Genomic DNA, 19,415 nt, shown 5'->3' with positions numbered 1-19,415 from the left:
GTTATGACAAAAGCATATTCTTTTCATTATTTTGACTCTCAAGTATATATCAGTTAATATCTTATATGTTTTTAGATAGAGTGATGTGGTTCTCGTTTGATTAACTGTGTCTGTATCGGATATATACTAGGGAGTCTTAACAATGGTAAGAATATCCTATTGTCATAGCCCTAGTTATGAAAAAATATAGTAAGCTACACAGAAGAATCGTGGTAATTGATTAAGCTACACAGAATCGTCTTAAAATTCATGTTAACGGGTGTTTTTCCACACACACATACATATATGTACACACACGTAGTGTTTAGTATAGCTAGCTAACTAATCAGATTCAGTGTCATTTCCTCTCGCAGATTCTTGTTTTCACTAGCCAATGGAAGGGCTTCTAAGAAAGAAAGAAAAGAAAGGTTCTGTTGATTTTACTTTTTCATCCTTTCATAGATTTTTTTTCTTTTAAAGCATTGTTTTAGTTTTTGATTCTATTTACTTTTTCCTTTATTTTATTTACATTTGCACATATATATGTGCTAGCAAAAATACCCGACATTGCCCGGGTTGTGTTTGGACACTTAGGATATTGAGTATTTCTATATATATTATTCAAAGAAAATCTACTATAAAGAAGTAACCTAACTTACATATTACAGTAAAAAAATTTATTTCAATTATTTAATTATCTCAATGTTATTTACGATTTATAATGGTAGAGTTGTTTTAATCCTATTATTTAAGAATATTATTTAAAGTGAATTTATTTGGGTCATTTTTAATGTAATTTTTTTTATTATTTGCTAAACTCGCATTTTTTAAATAAATAAAGCTTACTTCTAAAGCGGAAGTAATTTTTATTTAAAAGCTGCAACAATAACAACTGACTAGAGATACGATGACAAAAATAACTTTTTTTTAAACTACGACGAATTAATTTTCAAAAATAAAAGGTAAACAGATTAACTTTAATCATTTTTAGCATTTAATCATTCTGTGCGGAGGGTGTCTGAAGTTTCTTTTATGTTTATTTAAAGTTCCGATTAATTGTAAATACATAACTACAATTTAAACAACGCAGGAAATTTAAGAAATCTTTCTATACAGAGGCAGCATTTACTGAAAGTTAAATTTATTCCGTGCGGACATTTTCTGAATAATCCGTATTTTTTTTACTTGGCTGTTCAAATTTTATTTTCGCCCCCACCCCCAAATAATAATTTGCAAAAGAAACAACATAAAATATATCGTCTCGAAATTGGATATATTTCTTCACGTTTTGGAATATTTGAAGTGTATTTTTTAAATTAATTGGAGTTTTCAACTTTCTTTTTCCATTGTTGACAGACATTTTATTTGGTGCAGTAAGAGTGGGTTAATTTAGTTAATAATATTTGGGGGAGGCGGGATTTTTTTTAATCATCTAATATGTGTTTGTTCCTGCTTTAAAAAATAAGTAAAACATCTAAATAATGACAGTTCTACTGCTGCCCTTAAAAATGCAAGTTCTTCTTTTTTAAGGCGATTGCATTTTCGTGTTTTTATCTGTTTAGTACTTCTGCAGTTTACAAACCGTGTTATTTTTAGATATGATATTTATGTTTCATTCAATTTTTACCGTATCTTTGGTTTATTAAGTTGTTATATGAAAGTATAGAATAGTTCAGAAAACGTTCCCTGCTCATATTAAGAATAGGCTTCTAAATAATAAATGTTCATCCCCCCTTAGTTTTATTCGAAACAGAAAACAAACAAAACTATATTTACGTGTTTTTTAATGTTTTTTATTACTGTTTTACATCCATACATTCGTTATCATTCCTTTTGATTTAGCCAAACACGAGTGTTTTCTGAAATTTGAGTTTACGCTCCAACCGAAAAAATATATGAGAATGTTTATTACGTTCCCATCGTGGTCGTTCTTTTTTCTTTTTTCTTTTTTTTTTTTTTTTTTTGCATTATACTTTTGGTCATCTACCAATAACTGAGCGGTGGATCCATGTGGCAAAAAGACGCTTTTTCGTGGTATTCAAACAGTTGCAAACAAACTTGAATGCAAACTTTACAAGAACATTTACTCGGCGTTGCCTGGGGTGAAAGTGCCATATAGTAATAAAACCTGCTCAAGTATAGCAGGTGTGTACAGACACAACCTGGGCGACGCCGAGTATCCTTGCTTGTATATATACACGCAGATCATGATGTTATAATCACTCTGGGCGGATGTTATGACGTTTAAAAATAGATGTTTAAATTTCAACGATATTTCACGCGGTTGAGATTGCCTGTGGGGTTTGTTCCTTGCTAATAGTCAGAGATGGCTTCGTGGCCGGGTTCGAATCTCCCGGCTAGCAGTAATCGTGTCACCCTGCATCGATGATTCCCTATAGGTACTTAAAAATTATTATAGTAATAATAATAATAATAATAATAACATATATATATATATATATATATATATATATATATATATATATACTAGCATGAGTACCCAGCGTTGGCTGGGTTGACATGAAGTTCCATTTGGAACACACCTGCTATACTAATCATTTTCATCATGGGCAACATAGATACCCTCACAACAATTCCAAAAATAAAAGAACGGATAAAAACATGTAAATGTAATCTCCCCCCAAAAGAAGAAGTACCTGATACCCTTTCCACCAGATATTTCGGCAGAATGGATACAAATAGAAGAAACTATTCTCCGGATATTGAGCACTGTAAAGAACTCTCCTCTAAAAATAAATAATTAAAAATAAATCATTACAACTTTTGTTTCAATAAATATAGCAGCGAATGTCCGTGCGATGGCAAAAAAAAAAAAATAGCCAAGTAGGTAGAACCCCTAAAAAAATGAAGATCTGCCAAAAATTAATTCCAAAAACAATTAAATTAAATTTTTCGTCATTTTATGTTTCTAGTGTAATCCTCCCCCCTCCAAAATAAAAAATTGAATTTGTCATATTTTGGGGGACATTTTGTTTATAAAATTGTTAGGTGAAAGTACAGAAGTTTATCATTCTTTTATGTTTCAAATGTAATTCCCGACCACACCACAAAAAACTGTATTTGTCATGTTTTGCCCCACACCCCTCGATCGCCAAACTTGAAAAAATGCTAGAGATGACGCGTCTCGTTGAACGCTTTATGGCCAAAAAGTGGGTGTTCATTTTACGTTTAATTTATATAGAAAAGTTATCCCCCACTTTAAAATGTTAATTTTCTTTCTTTTTTTTTTAATTTCTTTTTTCATATTATTTATAAAGGCTGCTTAAACATATTAGGTCCTAATTTTTTTAGGGTTTAAAGGACGCCGAGTCACGTCGTAAAACTTTTTTTTAATTAGAAATGTAAGTTTGTAATCGATGAGATTAACGTGAAAAAAGAAAGAAAAGTGTAAATTGTGGAATTCAGAGGGGAGCAGATCTTTATTTATTTTAGGTATTAAACGACGCTGGATCACATCGTAAAAATTTAATGATTTCTGTATAGCTGTTTAAAGAATAATAACAACAAATAAATGAAATGTTCGGAAGATTTTAAGGGGCAAATAACTCTAATTGTTTTTTTAAAGTTCGATGTTGGAATAATAATTCCAAATAAATTAAATATGTTATCAATATAATTATTGTTTAAAATTTGTTAAATAACAATTTTAAATAGAACACTTAAAACAATTCTCTCGCTAGAAATATTAATTAACATACCGTTATTTAATAAAATCGATTTTTCTTAATGTCATATGCAAATGACATCATCTCTTAATTGTATCTACTTTGAAAGAATGAAACTATATATGGAAATAAATGAAAGACTAAAGTAAGGAACCTTTTGTATATATTAAAAAAATGTGAACAAACAAACAGACATGAATACGAAGTTTTATATATATATATATATATATATATATATATATATATATATATATATATATATATATTTAAAGTGATGGTTGTGTAGTTCCAACGAGAGAAAAAATGTATATTTAAAAGAGTGTAGCCAACAACAATTGTGGATTTTTTTTAAAGGTTTTCATCATATTTTTATTTTAAAATATTTTTATAACGCGTTTCGAGCTTAGGGTGTGCTCTCTTCAGATATTTTCGTAAAAAGTTTTTCTTTAAAATGGGAGTTTGTGGATATGCCTCCGCTGATATTAAATATGTTTTTCATAGTGGCGCGTGGCGCGATGCGTGTGTTCAGTGTTTAGACGTTCTGTCTCCAAGTGTAAGTGTTTTCACTGTGACCGGTCAAAGTTAGTTTCAAAGAGTGTTTTTTAGTCCATATGGTGAAGGTTTTTATGGCTTCTTTAGGGTTCTTTTTTATTTATTAAAGACTTTCTTTCCCCATGTATAGCATACACTCACACACAATTCCATACGCATACATATATATTCATGTACATGTACACATGCACACGTACACAGGCACACACACATACACACACGTACATACATAGAAATATATGTAGGAGCATACATATATACACATATACATAACCACCTACACACCCACACACGTACTCGCATACATCCACCGCTAACAATTATTTTTATTTTTTTATTTTTTATTTTATATATATATATATATATATATACACTTTTTTTTTTCCCCACCAAAACACGCATGTATATATGCGCTTAATAATTCAGACATATGTACACGCACCCACACACACACAAGTAAGATGGAGAATAATAGGTAGAAGATATATATACACACATACACGCACATACACACATATATGTACACACATATATGTATGTGCACATACACTCACAAACATCCACATACTATGTAGGCACATACACATACACACACACATGCACACACACAGACATATGCAGGAGCTCACACATACGCGTATATCCATATTCACACGAACACATTTACTCACTCATACATGTGCATACATATGTATATATACATACATACACACATACATACGGATGTGTATATACTCATCCACCCATATATATATATATATATATATATATATATATATATATATATGGGCACATGCACTCACAATCCCACACACACATACATATTCATACATCCCACCTTATGTATATATTGGTTGAAGTTTCCTTTCCAATCCATGCACATATGCATACATGGATTCGGTCACCCAAACATAAGTGCACGTATACATACAAACAAGATGTAGCATAGATAACAGATGATATATAATTATACACACACGCATACACAATCATATGCGTACACCCACGCACATACACATATACATACGCACACATGCGCGCACACACACACACATACGTTTAATTTCTAGTTGTTTGTTTAGTTAAGAGAAATGGTACTGTACTGGGTATGGGCGCGCGCACCCGCGAAAGTGTGCGTGTGCCCTATTGTGCTTTTTTGTTGTTTTGTGTGTGAGGGTTCACACCTACCCAAGCATGCATGCGTGTAAGTGTATTTTGTGTTTTGCCTATTTATGTGTATAATTATGGAGAGACGTTTAAGGCGGGGTTAAACTTTGTTATGAAATTTTTTTCTTGAGTTAGCAAGTAGAAGTAGTTGTCAGTTTGGAAGATGGGCATTATCTCGAATCTGCCTCCACTGCATGTGTGTATATGTTGTGATACATGTAGGTGTCTATTTTCCGCGATTTTGATGTTGGATCGGTGTAGGGCTACTCTATTACTAAGGTTTTTTGTAGCGCCTATGTAGGATTTATCGCATGCTGGACATTTTATTACATAGATTACGTTTTTTGAGGTGCAATCTAGGTTTTTTTTAATTTTGAATGTTTGTATGGGGTTCGCAAATGTGTATGTGTTTCCCTCTAATATTATGTTGCAGACTCCACATCGTTGTTTGTTGCATTTTGTGACTCCTTTTGTTGCGTCTTGATTGAGTTTGGATGAGGTAAGAATGCGTTTTAGGTTTTTGGGTTGGCGTTTGCTTTTTATTATTTTTGTTGTTTTAAGGAAATTGTTTAGTTTGCTGTTTTGGTTAAGTAGGACGAGGTTTTTCGTTATCTCTGTGAAAAGTTCAGGGTTGTTTGTGTTGTGTGTGGAGACGTATGTTAGGATTTGTTCTTTGTTTCGTTCTTTAGGGGTTCTCAAATCTTCTACTGGTATATTTGTCGCAAGTTGGATCCCTTTGTCTATAAGTTGTGATGGGTATTTTCTTTTTCTTAAATTTATTCGTAGTTCCTTGAGTCGGATTTTTCGAAGGTTATTGTCCGTGATTATGGTGCAGATTCTACGTGCTAGGGTGTAGAGAATTGATTTTATGCAGCTTTTAGGGTGGTGACTTTTAAAGTGTAGGTATTGTTGGGTGTCTGTAGGTTTGCGGTAAATGTCTGTGATAATGTTATTGTCTTTAATCTTTATCAGTATGTCTAGGAAAGGTAATTCTGTAGAGCTTTGTTCTATGGTGAATTTAATTTTTGGGTGTAGGTTCTGGAGTATGGTGTGTAAGTCTGTGATGTCCCCCCATGTGGGTTTCCATAGGATGAAGCAGTCATCTAAGTACCTTTTCCATGATTCTACAAACAGTATTTTAGTGCTGTGGCCAAATTTTTGTTCTATTTTTTTATATAGGGTTTCTTCTAGGTAGGCTAATGTAAGGGTTGCGTAAGTCGGTGCCATTTTCGTTCCCATTGCTGTACCTAGTGTTTGGATGTAGTTGGTATTGTTGAATTCGAAGGAATTATTATTTAGAATTATGTCTATACTATCGATAATGAATTGCTTTGTGAATCTGGGATGTAGTGTTTGTGCGTGTCTGTTGATCCAAAATAGTATTGCTTCTTTTCCTAATTCATGGGGTATATTACTATATAAACTACTAACGTCAAATGTAACTAATAGTGTCCCGTTTTCTACTGTATGTGGTAAGGTAGTGAGAAAATGGATGTCGTCCCTTATGTAGCTCTTAACTTGATCTGTGAAAGGTTGTAATAAGATGTCTATTAAGTTGCTAAGTCTGCTTGTCGGACAGGCTGGTCCTGCTACAATGGGTCTAAATGTAAGGTCGCTAGGGTTTGGAGCGCTAATATATTCTGAGTTTTGTGTATCAATGGCAAGTTTTATTGTGCCAGATTTGTGTATTTTAGGAAGTCCGTAGAAGTTGTTAGTCTTTGTAATGAAATTTGTGAGGAAGTCCTTTTCTTTCTTTTTTAATATTTTGTTGTGTGTTGTACAAAGTTTTGTGATTTTTGAGATGGTGGTGTTATCTATGTTGGTACTAATGGGTTTATAGTAGTGTTTGTCATCCAGTAATTCTGTAATTTTTGTTTCATAATACGTTCTGTCCATGATTACTACGGCACTGCCTTTGTCTGCTTCTTTTATTATTATGTCATTATTATTACGGATCTTTTCGAGTGCTTGTTTTTGCTTATGTGTGAGGTTGCTTGTGGTTTTGTGTTTTTTTTGGAGGTTAAGGTTCCAGAGATTTTCGAAGTAGCTGTTTAGTTCTTTTGTGTTGTTCTGTTTATTAGGGAAATATGTTGATTTGTTTTTTACTAAAGAATCATCTTTGTCCCCTTTGTTATCTAGTGTTTCTATTAGTCTAAATTTCCGTTCGAATTCTTTAAGGTCCTTTTTTAGTTCTGCTATATTGCTTTTAGGGGTGGGGCAGAATTTGAGGCCCAGCTTCAGTATTTCCATTTCGTTCTTTGATAAGGAGTATGTGGATAAATTGATGATTTTGGGTCTAATTTTTTCTAACCTGGAATTGTTGTTCCCTGGGGGCTTCCTAAAAAATGCTGGGAGTTGTTTGTTTCCTTGTTTCGAGGAGTGGTGTGTTTTAGGGTGGTGTGATGTCTCCTTGTAAAATGAGTGTCGTGTACAATATTGTGAGGGTTCAGTGATAAATGGTTGAATGGGTTGTCGTTATATGTTTTTTGTGTTGGATAGTTGTGTTTCAGTTGGAATTGGTGTTGCTGTTGAGGATACATATCGCGCCACGCGCCACTATGAAAAACATATTTAATATCAGCGGAGGCATATCCACAAACTCCCATTTTAAAGAAAAACTTTTTACGAAAATATCTGAAGAGAGCACACCCTAAGCTCGAAACGCGTTATAAAAATATTTTAAAATAAAAATATGATGAAAACCTTTAAAAAAAAACCCACAATTGTTGTTGGCTACACTCTTTTAAATATATATATATATATATATATATATATATATATGCTAGCGGTGGAACCCGGCGTTTCCCGGGTGTTGGAGGTGTGTATGTAGGATGGGGACCCTGTTTTAATATTCTAAAAAAACACGATGTTATAAAAAATTGGAAAAATCAAAACAAAGCAAAACCGTTAACAAATGTAAAAAAAAAGAAAAGAAAAAAGGTGTAAAAGAAGAAACAAGGTTTAGGTAGGAAGACAGGCTCGAACCCGAAGCATCGAGGCTAAGGCGGAAAAAAAGCCCGACACGGTACCTCTACGCCAAGAGACACACAATTAAGAACGGATAAAATTAACCCTTTAAAAACACTTGCAGGTGGTTGAAACTAACGTCAATGTTTTCTAGGTCAAACATGACGTCATTGTCGTAGTAGCAGGAGGAGGCCGAGTTTAGGGTGAAGGAACACACACAAACGCATTTTAGCTTTTATATTTATAGATGCCCCCGCCTTGGTTTAGCTAATATATGACGCGTAAAATTGAAAGGAATGAAAGACAAAACGAACGTGAAAGAATACCAAAGAAAAAAGGGAAAAAAGAAAAAAAAGAAAAAGTTACCGCGTAAAATGCAAATATGTTTATTTAAATCTAATGTTTTTGTTTTTATGGGAAAACAAAATTCAAAAAATAAAACTTACCGTGTATGATGAAAATATGTTTATTAGATTTTATTTGTTTATTTATTTTTCTTTGTAATGAATAAGTAACTAATCCGAAAATAGGAAGTCAGCTCTCCCCCTTCCTAGTATCACGTATAAAATCAATGCAAACATAATAAAAGTATAAAGACAGTAAATAAAATATTAGAGCGACAAGATTTGAAGAACGCTGGTGGCTGACTGTTAAAATTTCTTGTAAAAACCGGAATCCAATGTAAGTTCGCTTCGTTTAAGTAATCCTTCGAATCACAACCCCCAACCCCCTACATAAAGAGAAAAAATATAAAGGGAAGAAAGCAACAAAAAAAAGAAAAAAAGAAGAAGAAATTTATAAAATGGCACAAGTAATCCACAGAATGACTGGAATGTAAAGTCGCGTTTCACCCGACGGGAAAATGCCAATCCATATTTTTTAAGCAACTAAGAACTCAAATTCTCACCGGAAAAAATATAGAAATGTACGAATATCAAGGAATTGTAAGGGTAGTAGGCCTATAGTACACCTCAGATCCTGTACTGAAGTGTGGGGACATTACATTTGAATGTAATACCGTGATTTTTAATTCTATTAAGGTCAAACTCACACGAGAAAAAAATGAGTTCATTTTATTTATATATATATATGAGTTCATTTTATTTATATATATATATAGAGAGAGAGAGAGATAGAGAGAGAGAGAAGAGAAGAAAGGATAGAAGATAGATAGATAGATAGATAGATAGATAGATAGAAGAATAGATAGAAGAATAGAAGATACAATAGAATAGAAGATAGAAAAGATAAAAGAAGAAAAAGAAGAAGAAGAAGAAGAAGAAGAAGAAAAAAAGAAGAAGAAGAAGAAGAAGAAGAAAAAAAAGATAGAAAAGATATATTATGTGTGTATTAAGGTAGCATATTTTCATTTAGACAAATGTTATTGAATCGCATAGAATGTTTTTGTTTGACTAACTTTGTTTATCTTTTCGATCTTTCGGATAATCAATCGCGTAATTCTGTCGAATTCTCGTATGTAGACTTTGTAGGTGCTTAGTTGTTTATTTGTTTTTATCGTTGGTTTGTGAGTACTTTCGACTGGTTCATTCAATTGTCGTCAGGCGGTGTACTTGGTAGTTCGTTATCCTTCCCCAATTAGCTGCAGATGATCTTCTTTACACTGGGAGAATTCCTTTCTACAAAGGTTCAGTTGGTTTTTAGAGCTTTTGTTTCCCACGTTCTGTCTTGTTTTGTGCTCCGAATTGTTTGGGGAATTGGGGAACTGTTTTCTTAACAATGTAGATTTCTGCAGCATAAGAAATATATTTTTTTGCTTCATTTTATTTCAGTTGGAGTTCTCAGGAATATATGTATGTATGTATGTATGTATGTATGTATGTATGTATGAATGTATGTATGTATGTAGTCAAGGTCTGGTGTGGACGTTTGTTAAAAGCACACACATATCTTAGCGTCATACTGTGCTTCTCCCAGACAAATCAACCCCACGTGCACGTCGTGACGTGACCATTGCCACTCAGACGGGGCTCTGATGAACGGCAAGTGTCCTGCGCCATATAACTGGACGTCCACTGCCTTGTGGGCTAAGGTTCTTTTAACCAAAGGCTAAGGGTGAGGTAACCCTGACAGAAACCTCCAGAGGAGCTTAGGCCCTGTAAGCTGCGGCATGCATGCCCCACCGGCGTGTGGAATATGCTCTGGTGCCCAGCAACCTAAGTCCCATTCATGGATCAAATGACATGATGGGTGGAGAGGGCTCCGTAAGTCGTGGCGAAGGCAACCTCTCTAGGAGAAGGAAAACCCTGCGGGGACTGCTGCATCCAATGATGTTGACTTGCTCTTCTTTTTGGTTCAATGTGGCAGTTGTTCAGAGAGTTGGATTGTCTCAGTGCAAAGTTTTTCCTCACTATAAAAGCTTCAAGCACAGCCATTACTTGATATGTAATGAATACATATTTTACTATCAGTGTATCTCGATAACAAAAAAACTGGCTGTAGCCTAAAACGGCAAACGGACACTCAATGAGGACTGATGCGGATATGGACGTCAATGGAAATAAAGGCTCTGGAACATCCAAGGTCTGGACTGGCAAGTGTTCAGGGCACCACAGCCTTGACCCGGTCATCAGCAGATGTGCAGGACTGTAGAAGGTTCATAGAAGTGACCGTCCGGCACGTGCTGCTAGTGGCGCTCATGTCTGCCTCATTTAAGCCAGAGATATATTAAGTAATGGCAATACTCGAGAACGAATTTGCTGCCATCATGTATCCTACAAAACATATTAAAATGCAGGCGTCACAAACCTTGAAAACCTTTAACACCTCATACGGATTTCTTCATGCAAGCTGACGTACCGTGTATCGAAAAGTTGATTATACGCAACCAGATGAGGTGGGGTGGACATCTGACAAGGATAGATGATGAGAGATTACCGAAGCGCCTGTTTTGTGGTGAAATTATACAAGGAAAGCGTCCACTACACAAACCAAGGAAATACTTTAGCGCAGCATTAAGGATAATCTGAAAGCTCTCAGTATTGACGTTTCTAGCTGGGAGAGTGTTTCCAATGATCGTAAAAAAATGGTGCTTCGTGGTTTATCATGGCTGTGATAGCTTTAAGAAGAGAAAATATGATCATGCAAAAATTAAGCGTGATATCCGGAAGAAAAGTCTGTCAGGTATGTCAGAAATTTTTGTGCTGAACCACTTTTGTGATTTATGCGGTAAAATGACTTTATCTGGAGCCGGTCTAGCTAGCCACAAGCGATCACATGGGAATCAGTCTTTCTTTGACGGGGAAAGTATTGCGGGGCACAGATGTTCTATTTGCTCTATGGTCTGCAAATAAATGGGAGGTCTGAAGCGTCGTAGATTCATAGTAAGGCAGCACAATCTCAGTTAAAATCCACCCAAATCGATCATTTTGATAACGGACACTCTGATTGAACATTCGTGTGTGGAGAGTGAAGAATCAGTATACTCACTTAATCCATACTTGAAATGGCGAATTCAAGTTTCATCTTGAACTTCAATGAAAATTCTTCTATCAAAATTGTCCATGGAATATCGTCCACTTTTCAATTTATGCTCAGACGTCTGCATTTCTCAGTAAATCATAGCACTGTAGACAAACCCAGAACTAGTACTTGTGGACGTGACTATTCGATTGATAGTAAGGCGCTTGTCATTCAAATCGATACGGTGGATAGCATCAACTTGTTCATCAGTGATTGATTAAAAGCAATAGCAACGTATTTCGGTGTTTATGTAGATTATTGATGTTTTAAACCAACACATTCCAAGTGGAAATTTTACGTATAATCTCGAAGTTAGTATAAATTCCAAAAATTAATCCCTTGTGTTATTGCTATTCCTTAAGCGTGCTGTATTTATTGTCATTTTCTCTGAAATTCAAAACGGAGTTCGGGGCAAATAAGTTTTTTTAAATTATTTTTTATTCTCATTTGAATCCAGCTATAACGAATTGTGTGTGTGTGTGTGTGTGTGTGTGTGCGTGTGTGTATAAATATACTACTTTGTTCTTTTATATATAAAATATATGCATATTCTAAGATTCTAAACACGGATGTCGAACTTTTAACTACGACCAGCTGATGGTAGTTAAGTTGTATATATTCTTTTGACTAGCCTGGGTGCCCGGTGTTGCCCTGGTGTTTCGAGATGTGTGTTGAGCAAAAAAAAAAAAGTGGTAGTAGGCAGGCAGGCTCAAACCCGTACTTTCGAAAGTTTTAGGCATACATACATACATACATACATACATACATACATACATACATACATTTAAACAGACTGGTGCGATTATATTATAAACTAGCATGGGTGCCCGGCGTTGCCCGGTATTTGGAGGTGTATGTTGAGCAAAAAAAAAAAGCGGTCAATTTTTTTAAACTTTTACCCCTGTTATGACCCCTTAAAATTTATTATTTTGAGCTCAAATCAAGTTATTAAGTTAGATTCATCTTCAAGGAAACTATATCTAAAATTTCAAGTGTTTAGATCCAAAATTGTTGGAGGAGTTAGGACGAGTTCTCAAAGGTCAAATCTTTGAATTTTGGCCCCTTAATCGCCAAATTTCTGACCGAAAAACGATCACATCGATTTTCCCAAATCTCTGTACCCTTTATATGAAATTTCGAGTCTGTAAACTAAAAATTGACAGAGTTATTGCGTAGGGAAATGTACACACACAGACACACAGACAGACACACATACAGACAGATACACAGACACTTTCACTTTTATAGATATATAGATAGACTAGCAGTTCCACTCGGCTTTGCTCGGGCCCTATGTACTGATTCTAAGGTTATGTGCATATGTATATATTAAAAAGTGTGAATATGTAAAGTAAGGCCTTTCTGTATAATAGTCTTCCTTAACTTCCATAGAGAAAAGACAGACAGATCTTTTCATTTTTATAGATAGATAGATAGATGTCTATCTATCTATCTATCTATCTATCTATCTATCTATCTTGATTGGATGCAATATATATTAATGATTTAAAAAAAAGACTCATGCGCTACCACCGAGAATCGAAACCAAAACGTTCAGCTCACGATTTATTTTACCTCTGCTGTCAATGACTGAACTATGAAAATATGTGTACTGCAAGGCTAAAAATTAAAACATGAACCAATACCTACTACGTTATGCATTCGTAATGGCGGCGTTCGACCTTCACTTGGCAAATTTCATTTTAAAAAAAATTCACACATTTGCACCGATTTCTCCGGGCTAAAATCCAAATATAAAATTTGCATGGATTCAAATACCTTATGTATGAAGTTTCATGTCTGTAGACCAAAAACTCTCGAAGGAGTTTGGTAGGCAAAATTTGTTAAACAAAAATATATACGTATACATAAATATATATGGAAACAATTTTGTGTTTACTATAAACTTTTTACGCAAATAATATGCAAGTATAAATCATGTAGAATATCTGCATGACTATAATTACACGTAATAGTTAACTAAAGATGATCATCCCATAAGAAAACCGAAAAAACTAATAGGGAATTAATCAAAATCAATGTTTAAAAGAATATGCAAATTAGCTAGATCCTTTGCTCGTGAATACAATTCGACAACCCATATATAAGAAAACTGTATTTTCTTTTTTAAATAAATGCAAAACAGGGGTTTTAATATGAATATCAATACGCACAAAAAATTTATAGGAGTATAGAAGATTGCATCTAATAATATTTAGTAAGACCGAATTTGCATACCATTTGATATATTTCATTTCATTATTCTGAAGTATATATATACATATGTGTATATATATATGTGTGTGTGTGTGTGTGTGTGTGTGTGTCTGTGTGTGTGTATCATATTGACAAGAAAGTCTTGGTTTTGGTTTCAATTCAAGCTGATGCACCCAAGCCATATGGATATATATATTTTTTTTTTTAAATCGCAACTTTATAATATATAAAAATCGATAGAATATTAACTCTATAATAATATATACGAAATCTGCAAGAATTAAAATATTATATTTAAGCGTACTTTACGACCGGACTACGCCGGGTGTCCCTGCTAGCTTATATAAATACTTTTGCAGTTTTAACGAAAGAGCTACAATAATATCAGACCGTCTCCATTTACACTGAACATCAACAGAATGCCAACATCAATATATTACATATGAATTAGTCCGCTGTGGAATTTCCACAGGCCCCGCTATTATCATATAATTATGTTTTTATCATTTTTGAGATTCGTTCAGACCCCATAAAATGTATTGAATCTGTAAATGACAATTGATTTAGAATTTGTAACAAATGTAAATTAAAACTTTTGAAGAATTTTTGCTGTTGTTTTTATTTGTTTGTTCTTCATAATTTGCTAATATCGATGGATGGTCCGACGTTCAACTTCAACAAACCTTTTTTCTTTTTTTTTTTTTTTTTTCGCGGCAAATTTATTTGATTCACCGGAAAAAAATTCATACGCATGTTTAGTAATTTTATTATTCTTTTGTTCGCGTGGATGTTTTAATTATAGAAACTGATCTATTTGAGACGCGCGAATGTATCTATTGTCCATTATCAATTGATAGTGGTGTGATATGCAAATATATGCTAATAAGAAAAAGAAGTGAAAAGAAAAGAAAGCAAAAAACGAAAAAGAAGTATAAATTAAGCAAGTGAGTGAGTATGGGAGACAGGGGGAGAAATCTAACCTAGGAGAATAATTCAACAGCACAGAAAATAATCGTCAATAACAATAATAATCAAAACCACAAAGAAAACGAACAGTCTATCACAAAGCAGATCACATAAAAAGTGCCGTGAAGCTGGGAAATAGTGGAGAAGAATGGACAAAAATGGCGACAGAAACAAGCAATGAAGTTTAAAAGAATCGTTCAATCCCCAGGAGGAAGAACGATACCAACTAAAGAGAAAAACTTTTAAAAACAAAACGTTTAAAATAAAATAAAATATCTTTACGCCAGTTAATAGCGTTTCGCTGGTATCGCCATATTGTAGAAATTGAATGGAGAGCTGTCGACGAGCGGCATGCTTACAGCCTCGTTGTCGATTCGTTTGACCTCTGACCTGGCACGTTTCAGCCAATCAATTTTCGCGTGCGCCCAGTTTAACTGCCACGTTAATAGCGACCGACTTACAACATGTCTTCCTTGACCCTGATTTTTTTTTTTTTTTTTATTACTCGGTGTCCTTTATTTCTTTGCATTCTCAGAAATTGAACTAAAACAGTCACAAAAGATGCAGCCGATAAAAATATGTGTAAACGTGAGTAAATCATTGAACAAGTTATATATAAAGTTAGGTGCGTGTATATATTTGTATGTACAGAATTCTTTGTTAAACTAATTAACTGATCATTATAAATGTGAGAACACAGCTTTTAAACGCAAGGATGGTAATGTGGGCTATATTTATTTTAATTAAGTAAAAAGGTGTGGAAATTTCCCATAAATTCGAACTTTTGCAAAATGATAACAAAAGATAGCAATTCATAGATATTCTCCAAATTTCAGTTTCTTCAATCTATTTTAAAGGGTAATCAGTGGACATTATTTTAAATATGTGAGGCGTAAGTAGTCATAATAAGAGCTATATTTAGTTTAATGTAGTTTTATGAAAATAAGTAAAAAGGTGTTTTTAGAAAGTATTATATGGGTACAACCTCTTTTAAAATTTAAATATATCAGATTAATATTGAATTTGATCCATAGTTATTATACACCAATTAAGACAGAATTTCCATATTTTTTTTAAGATCTCTTAAGTTGGGGCCTTATATTTAAGACACTTTTTGAATAAATATCATGCAATGCATTTTGACCAAAATTAGAATAAGAATTCTAGATCTATAGTAGAATGCTAGGGTTATTGCTAAATTTATTTTTGTGGTCTTTAAATAAGATATAGGTCGCCCTAGGTTTACTAACAGTATCGCAAATTAAGTGATTTGTTTACGTTTAGCATTTATTATATCTATGCAGTTGCATTTGTTTGTATCTAGATTTTTGTGGTTTTTGGTAATGCTTTTTTTGTAATTAGTTTGTTATCGTGTTTTTATATTTTTTTAATAGTTTAAGTTTTATCCGCTTTTATGAACATTTTGTTAGAGTGTTTCTGTTTTCTTACGATATTGTACAATTGTTTTTGGAATTGTTGTTTATGGAACTCTAAGTTTTTACTTATATTTAAGAGATAACTTTCGAAATTCAAAAGTTCTATTTGTTTTGCGTTTTTAGGCGTTTGAATCCGTGAGAATCTTAGTATTTGTGTTTATTAAGGAAGAAATTCGGTGTATTAGTTATTGATTTCATTATGCGGTCATATTTGCTAAGTGTTGGGATATTTTAAGTGGTGTGTCTAAGTTAAACTTGTCCATATTTATTTAATACGTAATCCATCCATAATCCATCCATCCATCTATCCATCCGTCTATCCATCCAGCGCGGCCGTAGCCGAGATTGAACTCACTACACGAGTTTGTAGTGTAATTCAAATCTTATCGGTAGCTGAATACTTGATGCTTCGTCAGAGCTATCAAGGGCATTTTTTATCGATGGGGTGCCTATCACGGCTTCAGAGTCACATCTACCCTCGAGAGAAGGATAGACCGCGCCAGTTTCTCAATCTGGTATTTTACCTACTTTACAGCGCCTCACCTTCCCAAATGGTCACCCATCTGGTACGAGTCAGGCTCAACGTTGCTTAACTTCGGTGATCTGGAATGAACCGGTGTGTCAATGTGATTGTGACGTCACAATACATAATAATACATTCTTATGAGAGTGCTCAACTACGTATTATATCGTGCAGCCACACAAAATGTTAGAGGGTGATATATTTTATATACTGATGTTCAATATTTACTTAAACAGTGCTGAACACATGAGTAGAGCTATGTAGGAAGATATGGACATATATATAGCAATTAAGCTACACACAGCGTTCCGCGTTTCGTGTTTCATCCCCGTAGAGAATCGCCAGGCTAAACTGCACGAAATTTCTGTTACTTGGTGTTTTTTATCAACACGTTATGTATATTCGTATTATTATTCATCGGTCTACTGTTCTCATCTTGAGTATGAGTTTCACAATGTTTCAGTCAATGTAACCTCCGGCCTTCTTCTTCAAGTTTATCTTGTCGAATTCGAAAATTTAGACGGAATTACGAGCGGAACCCTTTATTTACTTCACGGGGGTAGCGTGCTCTTGTTCCGTCAGCCGTGACTGGTTAGAGGTCCTAAGTAATTCGCAATTGTATTTTGTTCGGTCGCCCACACTGAGGATTGAATCTTCAACCTTCAATAAAGATAAATACTTTTGCAGTTTTAACAAAAGAGCTACAATAATATCAGAGCCGTTTATGCTGAACATCTACAGAATGCCAACATCAATATATTACACATGAAAGAGTCCGCTGTAGAAAATCCACACGTCCCGCTAATTATTATTATTATTATTATTATTATTATTATTATTATTATTATTATTATTATTATTATTATGCTTGTTTCTTTTTTCTTTTCTTAGTCCTTCGTCCATTCTCTTCATTCGCTCAATACGAAGCATTTAAATATTGATCTGTCCACTGTTTTACTTGAATGGAAGAGTCAAATATTATGTGATATTTTTTATACATTTTACGTTTGTCACTGCTAAACACATATTTCCTTTCTTTTTTCAATTGATTTGCCTTCTTTCTTTCTTTTTTCCAGTGTTTGGAGCATTTTTTCTTATGAATTAATATGATAAAATATTGAAAAACTGAATATGACTCCATATTGAAAAACTGCAATATTCATTTACAGAAGGCGTAATGAAGTCAAAGGCGACATTTTCAAAGGAAGATAGCACAAAATACCGTTTCTTTCTTAACCGAAAGTATTTAAAAAGCCTCCAATGATTAACCGAATTAAAAACATGTTCTTTTATCTTATTTTTTTTTTAATGAAGCGGTCGAAAAATATAATAAATTCCGTTCATAGGCTTTAACTCTTTTTTATTTTGCATTTGCACTTTAGTATTGTTTTCATTTCTTTTCTTCTTAAATAAATTTTAGCTTCTTGTGGTTTTTTCTATCCAACTTTGGAAAGTGGTGATAGTGACGTGGTTACCACATCACTATATAAGTTATTTTAGATAACTTGAACCATTTTTATTAGATGATGTGCTCCTTAATGTGAGCACCCTGCGATGGTAAAAAAAACTCAGGTACGTAGCTAGTAGCTATGCAATTTGCATAGCTGGCATAGTTAGATACAAAAGGAATATTGTAACAATAACATAATGATACGCAAAAATAGGTCTATACCACAACACTAGTTAGGACAATAAACAAAGGTGAAACTTTTTTTGTTGACGTAAGTAAGAATGTTTCGATAAAATTAGGTTAGCAAACACATCAGAGAGAGAATCAAGATCGGGGAGTTGAGTTTTCAAATTAGACCAAGAGATTCGCTTGGCGTCTCGGGACCCATGGAGACATTTACGGCAAAAATGAAAAAAAAACTAGCAAGGAGAACTCTGGTGTTGCGACTCTGAACACCGCGAGATTATAAAGCGGTGATAATAATAATAATAATAATAATAATAATAATAATAATAATAATAATAATAATAATAACAACAACAATAATAAAAGATTTACGTTAACAAGAAGTTGTTTGGTGTTACTGCTTCAAGTGGAAGTGCTTTATTTCCAGCGTCACTAGGACGAGTGCTGCCATGGGGGAAATTAAGAGTAAAACAAAAGGTACTTGAATTGGAGTTAGTAGCCCGTTAAAATACTGTGTCTCGTTGAGGTTTATTCGTCCCGTTTACTGTGAACTGTTAACATACACTGGAAACACTCGCACAGTCGTACACACGTCTTTGACTCATGAAAACACTGCATGATTATACATACATCAAGAGACACGTATTGGTGGCTGTACATACACATAACGTAAATGAGTTTATCCACTAGACAATATACACACTTCTAGACGATACTGCCTGCAAGTGTTGATATGTGTATATATATTCTGTCACATTCACTAGATTTCATATACGTTTTGTAAAGTGTTGACGTGCTGTAATGTA

Source organism: Euprymna scolopes, chromosome 19 (genome assembly GCF_053919585.1).
Source record: "Euprymna scolopes isolate OS-2025 chromosome 19, ASM5391958v1, whole genome shotgun sequence".
NCBI classification, from domain to species: Eukaryota; Metazoa; Mollusca; class Cephalopoda; order Sepiida; family Sepiolidae; genus Euprymna; species Euprymna scolopes.
Note: the sequence above shows the minus strand (reverse complement) of the source record.